Here is a 15472-nt window from a genome sequence, read left to right on the forward strand (position 1 = left end):
TTCCAAGCAGAGAGAAGAGGAGAAAGTAGGCAGAGTCAAAGAGAAGCCATGTAGGTGCTTCAGAAGACAGATGGCAGATGCTGGAAAGAATATTATCAATAGGCTACAAACATGTGGTGATACACAGATTACTAGAAATTGCATAATTTAAGATAAAAGAGCTAGGCAATAAGAAGAATGAGCTAATAGAACACGCAGTGTTGTTTTCAATATAGATTCTGGGAGGTAAACAAGTAGCCTTCACCAACAAGCTGCACAGAAAGGTCAAGTTACCAGCTTCCTAGGGAAAGCAGGTTTTCTAATTTAAGAGCTCATTTTCTATCTGTAGGAGGAATGGAATGATTCTTTTTATTTATTTATTTATTAAAGATTTCTACCTCCTCCCCACCACCACCTCCCATTTCCCTCACCCAATAAAGTCCCCCTCCCTCATCAACCCTAAGAGCAATCAGGGTTCCCTGCCCTGTGGGAAGTCCAAAGACCATCCACCTCCATCCCGGTCTAGTAAGAGGAGTATCCAAACTGTCTAGGCTCCCACAAAGCCAGTATGTGCAGTAGGATCAAAAACCCATTGCCATTATTCTTGAGTTCTCAGTAGTCCTCATTGTCTGCTATGTTAAGCGAGTCCAGTTTTATCCCATGCTTTTTCTGACCCAGGCCAGCTGGCCTTGGTGAGTTCCCGATAGAACATCCCCATTGTCTCAGAGTGTGGGTGCCCCCCTCACGATCCTGAGTTCCTTGCTCATGTTCTCTCTCCTTCTGCTCCTGATTTGGACCTTGAGATTTCAGTCCGGTGCTCCAATGTGGGTCTTTGTATCTGTCTCCTTACATCGCCTGATGAAGGTTACTGTTCAGGAGGATGCCTAAATGTTTTTCTTTGGGTTCACCTTCTTATTTAGCTTCTCTAGGATCACAAATTCTAGGCTCAACGTCCTTTGTTTATGGCTAGAAACCAAATATGAGTGAGTACATCCCATGTTCCTCTTTTTGGGTCTGGCTTACCTCACTCAGGATAGTATTTTCTATTTCCATCCATTTGCATGCAAAATTCAAGAAGTCATTGTTTTTTACTGCTGAGCAGTACTCTAATATGTATATATTCCATACTTTCTTTATCCATTCTTCCATTGAAGGGCATCTAGGTTGTTTCCCGGTTCTGGCTATTACAAACAATGCTGCTATGAACATAGTTGAGCATATACTTTTGTTGTATAAGGCATCTCTTGGTTATATTCCCAAGAGTGGTATTGCTGGGTCCAGAGGTAGGTTGATCCTGAATTTCCTGAGAAACCGCCACACTGCTTTCCAAAGTGGTTGCACAAGTTTGAATTCCCCTTTCTCCACAACCTCTCCAGCAAAGGCTATCATTGGTGTTTTTTATTTTAGCCATCCTGACAGGTGTAAGATGGTATCTTAAAGTTGTCTTGATTTGCATTTCCCTGATCGCTAAGGAAGTTGACCATGACCTTAAGTGTTTTTGGCCATTTGAACTTCTTCTGTTGAGAATTCTCTGTTCAGTTCAGTGCCCCATTTTATAATTGGGTTGATTAGCCTTTTACAGTCTAGTTTCTTGAGTTCTTTATATATTTTAGAGACCAGACCTTTGTCAGTTGCAGGGTTGGTGAAGATCTTCTCCCAGTCAATGGGTTCCCTTTTTGTCTTAGTGACAGTGTCCTTTGCTTTACAGAAGCTTCTCAGTCTCAGGAGGTCCCATTTATTCAATGATGCCCTTAATGTCTGTGGTGCTGGGGTTATACGTAGGAAGTGGTCTCCTGTGCCCATGTGTTGTAAAGTACTTCCCACTTTCTCTTCTATGAGGTTCAGTGTGTTCAGACTGATATTGAGGTCTTTAATCCATTTAGACTTGAGTTTTGTGCATGGTGATAGATATGGATCTATTTTCATTCTTCTGCAGATTGACATCCAGTTTTGCCAGCACAATTTGTTGAAGATGCTCTCTTTTTTCCATTGTATACTTTTACTCTTTTGTCTAAAATCAGGTGTTCATAGGTTTGTGGGTTAAAGTCAGGGTCTTCTATTCGATTCCATTGGTCGACATCTCTGTTTTTATGCCAGTACCAAGCTGTATTCAATACTGTAGCTCTGTAATAGAGTTTGAAGTCAGGGATGGTAATACCTCCAGACAGTCTTTTATTGTATAAGATTGTTTTGACTATCCTGGGTTTTTTGTTTTTCCATATAAAGTTGATTATTGTCTTCTCCAGATCTGTGAAAAACTTTGATGGGATTTTGATGGGGATTGCATTGAATCTACAGATTGCTTTTGGTAGAATTGCCATTTTTACTATGTTGATCCTCCCAATCCAAGAGCAAGGGAGATCCTTCCATTTTCCGGTGTCCTCTTCAATTTCTTTCTTTAAAGACTTAAAGTTCTTGTCAAATAGATCTTTCACTTTCTTGGTCAGAGTTACCCCAAGATATTTTATGTTATTTGTGGCTATCATGAAAGGTGATGCTTCTCTGATTTCCCTCTCTGCTTCCTTATCTTTAGTGTATAGGAAGGCAACTGAATTTTTGGAGTTGATCTTGTATCCTGCCACATTACTAAAGGTATTTATCAGCTGTAGGAGTTCTTTGGTAGAATTTTTGGGGTCGCTTATGTATACTATCATATCATCTGCAAATAACGAAAGCTTAACTTCTTACTTTCCAATACAAATCCCCTTGATTCCCCTTATGTTGTCTTATTGCTATTGCTAGAACTTCCAGCACTATATTGAAGAGATATGGAGAGAGTCGACAGCCTTGTCGTGTTCCTGATCTTAATGGGATGGCTTTGAGTTTTTCTCCATTCAATTTAATGTTAGCTGTTGGCTTGCTGCAAATAGCTTTTATTATATTTAGGTATGACCCTTGTATCCCTAATCTCTCCAAGACCTTTTTCATAAAGGGGTGTTGAATTTTGTCGAATGCTTTTTCAGCATCTAATGAAATGATCATATGGTTTTTTCTTTCAGTTTATTTATATGGTGGATTACATTGATAGATTTGCTATGTTGATCATAGCATAGATAGGTATGTTGAACCAGCCCTGCATCTCTGGGATGAAGCCTACTTGATCATAATGCATAATTTTTCTTTTTTTATTTTTATTTATTTATTTATTAAAGATTTCTGCCTTCTCCCTGCCACCACCTCCCATTTCCCTCCCCCTCCCCCATCAAGTTCCCCTCCCTCATCATCCCTAAGAGTAATCCGGGTTCCCTGCCCTGTGGGAAGTCCAAGGACCATCCTCCTCCATCCAGGTCTAGAAAGGTAAGCATCCAAACTGCTTAGGCTCCCACAAAGCCAGTACGTGCAGTAGAATCAAAAGCCCATTGCCATTGTTCTTGAGTTCTCAGTAGTCCTCATTGTTCATTATGTTCAGCAAGTCTGGTTTTATCCCATGCTTTTTCAGACCCAGGCTAGCTGGCCTTGGTGAGTTCCTGATAGAACATCCCCATTGTCTCAGTGTGTGGGTGCACCCGTTGCGGTCCTGAGTTCCTTGCTCATGCTCTGTCTCCTGCTCTTGATTTGGACCTTGAGATTTCAGTCCGGTGCTCCAATGTGGGTCTTTGTCTCTGTCTCCTTTCATCGCCTAAATGTTTTTCTTAGGGTTCACCTTCTTAATTAGCTTCTCTAGGATCACGCATAATAGGCTCAACGTCCCCTATTCATGGCTAGAAACCAAATATGAGTGAGTACATCCCATGTTCCTCTTTTTGGGTCTGGCTCACCTCACTCAGTATAGTGTTTTCTATTTCCGTCCATTTGCCTGCAAAATTCAAAAAGTCATCGTTTTTTACTGCTGATTAATACTCTAATATGTATATATTCCATACTTTCTTCATCCATTCTTCCATTGAAGGGCATCTAGGTTGTTTCCAGGTTCTGGCTATTACAAACAATGCTGCTATGAACATAGTTGAGCATATACTTTTGTTGTATGATAGGGCATTTCTTGGGTATATTCCCAAGAGTGGTATTGCTGGGTCCAAGGGTAGGTGGATCCCGAAATTCCTGAGAAACCGCGATACTGTTTTCCAAATTGGTTGCACAAGTTTGCATTCCCACCAGCAATGGATGAGTGTACCCCTTTCTCCACAACCTCTCCAGCAAAGGCTATCATTGGTGTTTTTTATTTTAGCCATTCTGACAGGTGTAAGATGGTATCTTAAAGTTGTCTTGATTTGCATTTCCCTGATCGCCAAGGAAGTTGAGCATGACCTTAAATGTCTTTTGGCCATTCGCACTTCTTCTGTGGAGAATTCTCTGTTCAGCGCAGTGCCCCATTTTTTAATTGGGTTGATTAGCCCTTTATGGTCTACTTTCTTGAGTTCTCTATATATTTTGGAGATCAGACCTTTGTCTGTTGCGGGGTTGGTGAAGATCTTCTCCCAGTCAGTGGGTTGCCTTTTTGTCTTAGTGACAGTGTCCTTTGCTTTACAGAAGCTTCTCAGTCTCAGGAGGTCCCATTTATTCAATGATGCCCTTAATGTCTGTGCTGCTGGGGTTGTACGTAGGAAGTGTTCTCCTGTGCCCAGGTGTTGTAGAGTACTTCCCACTTTGTCTTCTATCAGGTTCAGTGTGTTCCGACTGATATTGAGGTCTTTAATCCATTTATACTTGAGTTTTGAGCATGGTGATAGATATGGATCTATTTTCATTCTTCTACAGGCTGACATCCAGTTTTGCCAGCACCATTTGCTAAAGATGCTCTCTTTTTTCCATTGTATACTTTTAGCTCCTTTATCAAAAATCCGGTGTTCATAGGTTTGTGGATTAAAGCTAGGGTCTTCTATTCAATTCCATTGGTCGACTTCTCTGTTTCTATGCCAGTACCAAGCTGTTTTCAATACTGAAGCTCTGTAATAGAGTTTGAAGTCAGGGATGGTAATGCCTCCCAACAATCTTTTATTTTATAAGATTGTTTTGGCTATCCTGGGTTTTTTGTTTTTCCATATAAAGTTGATTATTGTCTTTTCCAGATCTGTGAAGAATTTTGATGGGATTTTGATGGGGATTGCGTTGAATCTATAGATTGCTTTTGGTAGAATTGCCATTTTTACTATGTTGATCCTCCCAATCCAAGAGCAAGGGAGATCCTTCCATTTTCCGGTGTCCTCATTGATTTCTTTCTTCAAAGACTTAAAGTTCTTGTCAAATAGATCTTTCACGTCCTTGGTAGAGTTACCCCAAGATATTTTATGCTATTTGTGGCTATCGTGAAAGGTGATGCTTCTCTGATTTCCCTCTCTGCTTCCTTATCCTTAGTGTATAGGAAGGCAACTGATTTTTTGGAGTTGATCTTGTATCCTGCCACATTCCCAAAGGTGTTTATCAGCTGTAGGAGTTCTTTGGTAGAATATTTGGGGTCGCTTATTATACTATCATATCATCTGCAAATAACGAAAGCTTAACTTCTTCCTTTCCAATTTGAATCCCCTTGATCCCCTTATGTTGTCTTACTGCTATTGCTAGAACTTTAAGCACTATATTGAAGAGGTATGGAGAGAGTGGACATCCTTGTCGTCTTCCTGATTTTAGTGGGATGGTTTTGAGTTTTTCTCCGTTTAATTTAATGTTGGCTATTGGCTTGCTGTAGATAGCTTTTATTATATTTAGGTATGATCATTTTATCCCTAATCTCCAAGACCTTTATCATAAAGGGGTGTTGAATTTTGTTGAATGCTTTTCCAGCATCTAATGAAATGATCATATGGTTGTTTTCTTTCAGTTTATTTATATGGTGGATTACATTGATAGTTTTGCGTATGTTGAACCAGCCCTGCATCTCCGGGATGAAGCCTACTTGATCATAATGGATAATTTTTCTGATGTGTTCTTTGATTCGGTTTGCCAGTATTTTATTGAGAATTTTTGCGTCTATGTTCATGAATGAGATAGGCCTGTAATTCTCTTTCTTGGTTGGGTCTTTGTGTGGTTTTGGTATCAGGGTAACTGTAGCTTCATAAAAGGAATTAGGCAATGACTCTTCTGTTTCTATATTGTGAAATACGTTAAGGAGTATAGGTATTAACTCTTCTTGGAAGTTCTGGTAGAATTCTGCATTGAAACCATCTGGTCCTGGACTTTTTTTGGAAGGGAGATTTTTTATAACAATTTCTAATTCTTCACAACTAACAGGTCTATTTAATTCGTTCACCTGTTCTTGGTTTAGCTTTGGTATATGGTACTTATCTAAAAAATGTCCATTTCTTTTGCTTTTTCCAGTTTTGTGGCATATAGCCTTTTGTAATAAGATCTAATGATTCTCTGAATTTCCTCTGTGTCTGTGGTTATGTCCCCCTTTTCATTTCTGATCTTATTTATTTGCATGTTCTCTTATTTATTTGGATAGGGGTTTGTCGATCTTGTTGATTTTCTCCAAGAACCAACTTTTTGTTTTATTGATTCTATGGACTGTTTTCTGTGTTTCTATTTTGTTGATTTCTGCCCTCAGTTTGATTATTTCCAAACTTCTACTCCTCCTGGGCACATCTGCTTCTTTTTTTTCTAGAGCTTTCAGGTGTGCTGTTAAGTCCCCAATGTATGCTTTCTCCGTTTTCTTTAAGTGGGCACTTAGTGCTATGAACTTTCCACTTAGCACTGCTTTCATCGTGCCCCATAGTTTTGAGTATCTTCTCTCTTTATTTTCATGAAATTCCAGGAAGACTTTAATTTCTTTCTTAATTTCTTCCTTGACCCAGGTGTGGTTCAGTAGTTGACTGTTCAGTTTCCATGAGTTTGTTGGCTTTCTGGGGGTAGCATTGTTGTTGCCTCCTAACTTTAATCTGTGGTGATCTGATAAGACACAGGTGGACACTGATATTTATTTGTATCTGTGGAGGTTTCCTTTGTTTCCGAGTATGTGGTCAATTTTCGAGAAGGTTCCATGAGCTGCAGAGAAGAAGGTATATTCTTTCCTATTTGGGTGGAGTGTTCTATAGATGTCTGTTAAGTCCATTTGCTTCATTACCTCCAACAATTCTCTTAATTCTCTATTAGGTTTCTGTCTGATTGACCTGTCCATTGGTGAGAGAGGTGTGTTGAAGTCTCCTACTACTATTGTGTGTGGTTTGATGCCTGCCTTAAATTCTAGTAATATTTCTTTTACATACGTGGGTGGTTTTATATTAGGAGCGTAGATATTCAGGATTGAGACTTCATCCTAATCAATTGTTCTTGTTATGACTATAAAGTGTCCATCTCGATTTCTGCTGATTGATTTTAGTTTGAAGTCTGTTTTGTTAGAAATTATTATGGCCACATCTGCTTTTTTTTAGGACCATTTGCTTGAAAAACCTTTTCCCAACCCTTTACTCTAAGTAGATGCCTGTCTTTGTGGTTGAGATGTGTTTCTTGCAAACAGCAGAATGTTGGATCCTGTTTTCATATCCAATCTCTTAGCCTATGCCTTTTTATAGGTGAATTGAGACCATTAATATTAAGTGATATTAATGACCAGTGGTTGTTTGCTCCAGTTATTCTTATTGTTTTTGGTAGTAGAGTTTGTGTGTCTCCCTTCTTGACTTGTGCTAGTGAAGTGTCGCTAGATGCCTGAGTTATTGTAGGCAGTGATAGCAATGTTGGATTCTTTGGGTTGTGATTTTCCTTCTATTACTTTCTGCAGGACTGGATTTGTGGCTACGTATTGTTTAAATTTGTTCTTAACCTGGAATGTCTTGTTTTCTCCATTGATAGTGAACGATAGCTTGGCTGGGTATAGTAGTTTGGGTTTGCATCCATGGTCTCTTAGTTTCTGCAGTACATCTATCCAGGACCTTCTGGCTTTCATGGTTTCCATAGAGAAGTCAGGTGTAATTGGTTTACCTTTATAAGTTACTTTCCCTTTTTCCTTTGCAGTTCTTAATATTCTTTCTTTAATCTGTATATTTTGTGTTTTGATTATTATATGGCGAGGGGATGTTTTTCTTTGATCCAGTTTGTTTGGTGTTCTGTATGTGTAGTATTAGGAGCGGCGGGCTACGTTCCTGGCACCTGGCCACCCGCACGGCTAGCTTATTCCCCAAAATAATTACAGAGAAACTGTATTTTTTTAAACACTGCCTGGCCCATTAGTTCCAGTCTCTTATTGGCTAGCTCTTACATATTGATCTAACCCATTTCTAATATTTTGTGTAGCTCCACGAGCTGGCTTAGCAGGAAAGATCTTAAACTGCATCTGTCTGGAGTGGGAGAATCATGGTGACTCACTGACTCCGCTTCTTTCTCCCAGCATCCTGTTCTGTGTACTCCGCCTGCCTAATTTTCTGTCCTATTAAAGGGCTAAGGCAGTTTCTTTATTTAACCAATGAAATTAACTCCTCCATCATGTATGCTTCTTGAATATTCAAAGGATCATCTTTCTTTAGGTTGGGAAAGTTTTCTTCCATAATTTTGTTGAAAATATTTTCTGTGCCTTTGAGTTGTGATTCTTCTCCTTCTTGTATCCCTATTATTCTTAGGTTTGGTCTTTTTATTGTGTTCCATAATTCCTGAATTTTTTGTGATGAGAATTTGTTGACTTTGCTGTTTTCTTTGATCAGTGCATTTATTTTCTCTATAGTGTCCTCAGAATCTGAGATTCTTTCTTCTATCTCTTGTTTTCTATTGATTATGCTTGATTCTGTAGTCTCTGTTCGTTGAGCTAGATTTTCCATATCCAGCTGGTCTTCAGTTTGTGTTTTCTTCCTTGCTTCCATTTCAGTTTTCAATTCTTGAACTGTTTCCATTACTTGTTTGATCATTTTTTCTTGGTTTCCCAGGGTATCATTCACTTATTTACTCATTTCATCAAACTTTTTGTTATACTTTTCATCCATTTCTATAAGGGCATTTTTTACATGTTGTTTAAGGGACTCTATTGCTTTCATAAAGCCAATTTTTTCCACTTCTTCTGTGTTAGGGTGTTCAAGTCATTCTGATGTAAGATCATTGGGTTCTGGTGTTTTCATGTTGTTTTTCAGATTGTTGGGTGAATTCTTGCCTTGGTGCCTGCCCATCTCCTCCTATCGATGCTATCTAATGGGTCTTTTAAAGCAGGATCAGGTTTCCCTGCTGGGCCATGGGCCTCACTTACAAGATGCCCTCTCTCCATTTCCTGTCTCCCACCGCAGGCCAAGATCCTTCTCACCACTCAGAAGGGTCTTCAGGAACAGGGCCATGCTCCCCGTTCGCCAGGGATCTCGCCAACAAAAGGCCTACCACTCTGTGGGCCAGCCACCAAAACAGAGAAACTCCACTGCCCTCTGTCCTGCGCTCCTGACCCAGAGCCCAAACAGGCTAAAGTGGGTGATCCCTGCAGCCCCGCGTAAGAAAGGGAGAGTGAAGGGGGCCCCTGAGAGCAAGCTGGAATGGGCCAGGTAGAGAGAGGTCGCAGCAGAGGAGGAGCAGTCCCAGCAGAGGGGACCAGCCCTCACAGACTAACCGAGACGTCAAGGGGGTCTGGGAATGCCCCTGCTCCGTTTCCTGTGACCCACCGTGGGCCAAGAACACTCTCCCCACCCAGGAGTGTCTTCAGGGACAGGCTAGTGGATCTCGCCAATAAAAGGCCACCCAGTCTGCAGGTTAGGTCCCAAGAAACCTACTTGATTTAATTGTAGTGGGGTGATCTGCTCTCAGTGTGGGCTCCACTGTTTCATGCTCAGACTATCCCACATCTGCCACATCTGCGCGCTGGTCTCTGACTAGCGCGTGCGTCTGCCCACCAGTTTCCGCCCGGCGCATGCATCTTGGAATGAAATGATTCTGCTATTAACTGATATCATCTAACTGGGATTAGAGATATCCTACTTCCATATATTTTTGCTTGAAACAAGTTTTCAAAAGAACATATTGAAATCACAGGAAAAGTTTAAACATTAATCCTCTAAATTGCAGATTATTTTTTTTAAAAATTAACTATTTTAAAACTAAATGGACTCAAACCAGTAGCTTTACCAAAACTCTAAACATGAGAAAAATTTTGACTTAATAAAAGGCTGAAAAAGCCTGAAGAACATGAAAGGTGCTTTGAATGTATTTATCTACAAGAGAAACTCATCTGAGATGATAGGACAATAATTCTCCTATGAGGCACATGTGTGTGCCTCTGTATAAATAAACAAGAGCACGTTATTAAACAACATTATTTATAGTTACTATCTCTTGAAAGAGTATTAGTTTCTTGGGTTCCCATGAAAACACTCTGAATAATCTACTTATTAAATCTAAGATTTTACTAACAGAAAACTAAAGTTGTTTAACACAATAAATGGAGAAATTAAACAAAAGCATTTTCAAATGCTGAAACAGAATATGTCCTTATTTGCGTGCAAACATAAAAGAGTACAGTTTCAATTCAAAGTCAACTATGAATTCCTTTGGTATACAGGAGGGACACTGAATATACGAACAAAAGTTAATTTGAACAGTTATGGGAATTTAATGTTTGTAGAAAGATAGGATTGAGTTCACAAACTAACACATTGGTGCTGTTTGCTGGACATTGGTCCTAGAATTGTAAGGAATAACTGACTACATCCACAATTCAAGGGCACATATAAAGCAGATATATTGAAGGGGAGGCAGAGAAGATGACTTAGCTGGTAAGAGAATCTTCACAACCATGGGAATCTAAGTTCAAATCCACAGAACTCATAAGAAACAGGGCATGATGGTGTGTGTCTGTAACACCAGTGCTGTGGGGGGTGGGAAGTGGAGACTGGAGAATCACTGAGGCTTACTGGCCACCAGCTCTGTCCCAGGCACAATGGGATATCCTAGCTCAACGAAATGGAACAGAGGGATAGATAAAACATCTGACATTCTCTATGGTCTTTGCCCTGTGGGGTGTGTATTATCACACATGACTGTACATACTGTAATACATCTCTGTTCACAAGTTTTGATTGTGATTTTTTGGTTGTGAACATAGAAGACCCTGTTCTGTTGAGTGAGTATAAAAGCAATTTGATTGGAAAAACCAAGATGAGGGACACAACTGCTTTTCACATGTGACTGTCCTCAGTGTAGACACTTCACACTCATTCTTAGCACCTAAAAATGAAAACAAAATAGCTGTCAAATTATTTTACAGAGTTAAAAAATGGATGAATTAATGAGTAAATTGTGCAAAGGCTGTCAAGAGGTCAACAAATAAACACATTATGCAATATGTGTGTAGCATGAATTTTTGGTTCTGTTCCCATTTGCTACACTTTGTGGTTGCAAACTTATACAAACAGAAACATATCTAACAGCAAAGCCTGACTATTGTACAATTTTAAGTGAAATGTTAGTATATTATTAAAATGTCAGAAGTATTAACTGCAGCATGCAGTAACACCAAGGTAGATGGCATTTGTGACAATATGGTAATTTTTAAAAACCATGTAAAAGATTTTAATAAAATCTCATATACTTTTCAACTGTGAATAATGTTACTATCATTACATTATTACAACTCTTATTACTTTTTTTATATGCAAAATGCCACTTAATATCATAAAATCTAGTTAGTAAGAAGAATGTTTTCCTTTTTTATTTTTATGGTTGTTGATTAAACCCAGGGTCTTATATAGGATTGAAACATATTCTTTTACTAAGCTATACTGAAGGCCTACCAGCATACTTTCTCAGTTGTTACTTTTGTATGTTTTTTTCCTCATAACATTTCTAAACTCTTTTCAAGAATGCATGTTGTTAAGTTCATAGAAGGCATGGAACAAAATCTTTAAGTGGATATTTTTCCTGCCACCATCCAGTAACTAGATGGCCACTTAGAAAATTAGACTTAATGCTCACAATGTTCTATTATCATTGAAAAAGGGAAGGATATCATTAATGACACAAGATATTCACCAAGAAAACAGAAAACAAGATATTTGAGGTCTCACACAGAATAATGATCAAAATATTCATGTACTGTGTCACACAAATAGTTGCTGAATATATAAACACACAATTTAAACCTTTACTGAGTGACCTATGCTGGGATGGGAGACTATGCTTGTTTTGTAGCTCTGTTTTTGCTGATGTGTCTCTTGAATATGGGTTACTCCTCTCTTGAAGGAGTGCCTTACATCAATTCAGTAGGAGTTTGGGCTTTGTTCCTACAACTGTGTCAGAGACTTTCACAGCAATCTCGCTGCTATTAATAAACTTGCAGTTTTGCATCTGAAAAAAAGCAACTTGGCTTACAGAGTCCAGCAGCTACAGCTATTTCAGTAGAAATTAAAATGTTTCCTTTTCAGAGTAGAAGGTCGAGAAGAGGAGCTCAGGGAAGCTCCTGGGCTGGTATTACTGCCTCCCATGAATACAAGCTTTGTCATGTTTCCAGAAGGCCTTGAAGCTCTTGTACTAGCATTTGCTCCACAAAGCCCCACCTTTAATGTGCTTTGCATTTCTCTTTGTCTTCTCCTGCCTTTTTGTTATGGGGAAAGAGCCATCCCATGAGGACCTTTCTGTGTTCAGGTATGTTAATGTTTCTGTTCTAGAAATTTTGTCACTTTCTTTGCTCACTATTGCTCCAATTTCCAGTTATAATCCATCTTTCACACGCAATAACCTATAGTTTTTCCTACAATCTAAACATTTTTGTTAGTGTTATGTTGATACAGGAATTCACCAACTAGCCCAGTTTCCTTCAGTGCTGAGCCACATATACCAGTGTACATCACTAGACCAAGTTTACTAAAGTTTTGCCACATGCTTTTCTGCCTTTTTATTTTGATACTTCTGTTTTCTGTTCTTGCTTCTTTAACTATCCATTTGATTTAAAGAATGTTATGATCCATTGCTCCATTCCCTTTCCTTCCCGGGTTATGTATTGTTCTTTATATGCCTCAATGTCTACAGTGACAATATAGGAGCAAATGTCATTGCAAACCAGAGAGAAATGAATAGTGCCTAGTGCTCATACTGGTGAAGGAATCAGATGCATTAACAAAGGTAGGAGACATGGATAATGAAAAAGATTCTTGTGCAAATTAATTCATGTAAATTTATTGTCTGTTTTGTAACAAAATAGGAATTACTATATATTATTATACATGTTTGAATAAGATAGTCACAAGTCTTTAAAATATTTACATTATTACATTGATTAAAGTGAAAGCAGTTTTATACCATCTAACACCTATCATATTACTAATCATAAGCGAAATGCACAATAAATTTTAAGTACATGATAAACCTGAATTATTTATGTCAGAAATGAAAGGGATTACAATCTAAATAAATGCATACTTATGAACATATATTAGTATATGGATATGTATGGATGCATATATGATTGTATAAAAAGTAAAATTATTAATCTTTTCAGTCCCAGTATTTGAAGCATAACTAACTATGTAAGATTATTATGTAATTGTTTGCTTGTAGAAAGAACTTTGGAAAGTATGTATAGGTGCCTAACTGGCTTCATTTTAAAATATTTAATGGAAAATTTTGTTGTATAGAAGTTAAGATACTTTGCTTTTTATGTGAGTTAGAATTTTATAATTTTTCTTGTCAGAAATTAAATGATTAAAATTTAATATTTGGACAATCAAAACAGTGAAAATAAATTTATTTCTTTTGATGACAGTACATAAGATTTCTGCTTTCTTCAGTATCAACTATGGAAGACTCCAATCATTTTGTGTAAGGTATGAAGCATCTGGATGAAGATCAGCTGAGTTTTTTTGCAAGGTGTAAGATTTTTGAGAAGAATATTATAAACCATTTCATTAGTAAATCTTGATATTTCTTTGACATTGTACACACGAGTACATTTGATTTTTGTGTTAAAAATTCTCAAGAATCAGCTAGACATACATCAAAAGAATGTATTCAGAAATATTTAGTACTATAGTGGAATCCTGAACATCATCTTGGAAACAATGAATGGTGTCCTACATTATATATTATTAACTACTTTAAGTGTGGAATTTCTAATGGGAAATTTAGGCAATGCATTCACAGTTTTGGTGAACATTATGGACTGGTTAAAGTGGAGAAATATATGTTTCATAGATCAGATCTTAACTACTCTTTCAATTTCCAGAGTTGCTTTGCTTTTTTCAATAACTGTAGGTGTATTTGTATCTGAACAATACCTAGACATAATAATAACTAGAAGAATTATGAGACAAATTTATATTTTCTGGGCAGTAACCAATCATTTCAGTATCTGGCTTGCTACATGTCTCAGCATCTTCTATTTTCTCAAGATAGCTAATTTTTCAAACTCTATTTTTCTTCATCTGAAGTGGAGAGTAAAAAAAATGGTTTCAGGGACATTGTTGGCATCTCTGATCCTTTTGTTTTTAAATATTTTAGTCATAACCACACACATTGATGTCTTCATTTACAACATTGAAGCAAATTCATCCTTCAGTGTTATCTCAAGTAATTATTCTCAAGCTTATAGGCTCGTTTTACTCACAAACACTATGTTCACACTCATCCCCTTCACCGTGACCCTGACCGTGTTTCTCCTGCTCATCATCTCCCTGTGGCGACATCTGAAGAGCATGCAGTACAATGCCAAAGGCTCCAGAGATGTCAGCAAGGCAGCCCACAAAAAGGCTCTCCAAATGGTGGTTACCTTCCTATTACTGTACAGTATTTATTTTCTGTCACTTCTTTTGGAGTTTTTTAACATTAACTATGAGCTGAAAAATTCAGTTTCTCTGCTTTTTTGTGTTACTGAAGTTGCTTTCCCTTCCAGTCACTCCTATGTTTTGATTCTGGGAAATACTAAGCTTAGACAGGCATTATTTCCATGGTGTGGTGGCTGAGGTGCAGGTTTCGTGATGTGGAGCCCTCAGTTTCCTAAAATGTACATTATCTTTTGTATTGTAGAGGTATATTAGTTTTTAATGAGTTATTTTTGTATAAATTTCAACCTTCTGTACTTTACTTGTAGCATTACGAATTGTGTAGATTAGGTATACACTAAATATTACATCCTTGGTAGAAAATATGGAAATACTTATGGTGCTCTACATGAATAAATATGAGTATGGACTAAATAAATATATGAACATATAACATTAGCAAAATATATTTTTTCTTTATCAAATTAATCACTTTGACATTTTAAAATAATTTTTGTTAATATGTAAAATACATGTGTGTATGTATTAATGTGGCCTGTTTTCAGTGATGCTAAATCTGTCATAAGGATTCTGTGACTCTTTAGAAGGATATCCTTCAGATTATTAGGTGTGTTTTTATCAACATTTTTCTTTTCGTATTGTTTACTTATTTGTTTGTACATTGAAAAAATGTTGAATATATTTTCCGTATGTCTTTCAGATTCAGTTTGATGTGTCTTTAAGCTTATTTGGTAGTTCTTTGAATGTTTAATACATGTATTTTGATCATATTCAGCTTTCCCCAATTCTTCTCAGACCTCCTCCTTATATCCTCTATCCACCCAAATTTATATTCTTCCTCCTTTCTGAGGAAATGATTCATCATGTTGCTCTAGAGATGAAAT

The 15472-nt window shown here is 37.7% G+C and overlaps 1 pseudogene; it reads left to right on the plus strand.

Annotated features, from left to right (window-relative positions):
- The first annotated feature begins 13868 nt into the window (after positions 1-13868).
- LOC130883507 (taste receptor type 2 member 140-like) lies at positions 13869-14806 on the plus strand (annotated as a pseudogene).
- Positions 14807-15472: the final 666 nt, after the last annotated feature.

Source organism: Chionomys nivalis, chromosome 1 (assembly GCF_950005125.1).
Source record: "Chionomys nivalis chromosome 1, mChiNiv1.1, whole genome shotgun sequence".
In the NCBI taxonomy this organism is placed as follows: domain Eukaryota; kingdom Metazoa; phylum Chordata; class Mammalia; order Rodentia; family Cricetidae; genus Chionomys; species Chionomys nivalis.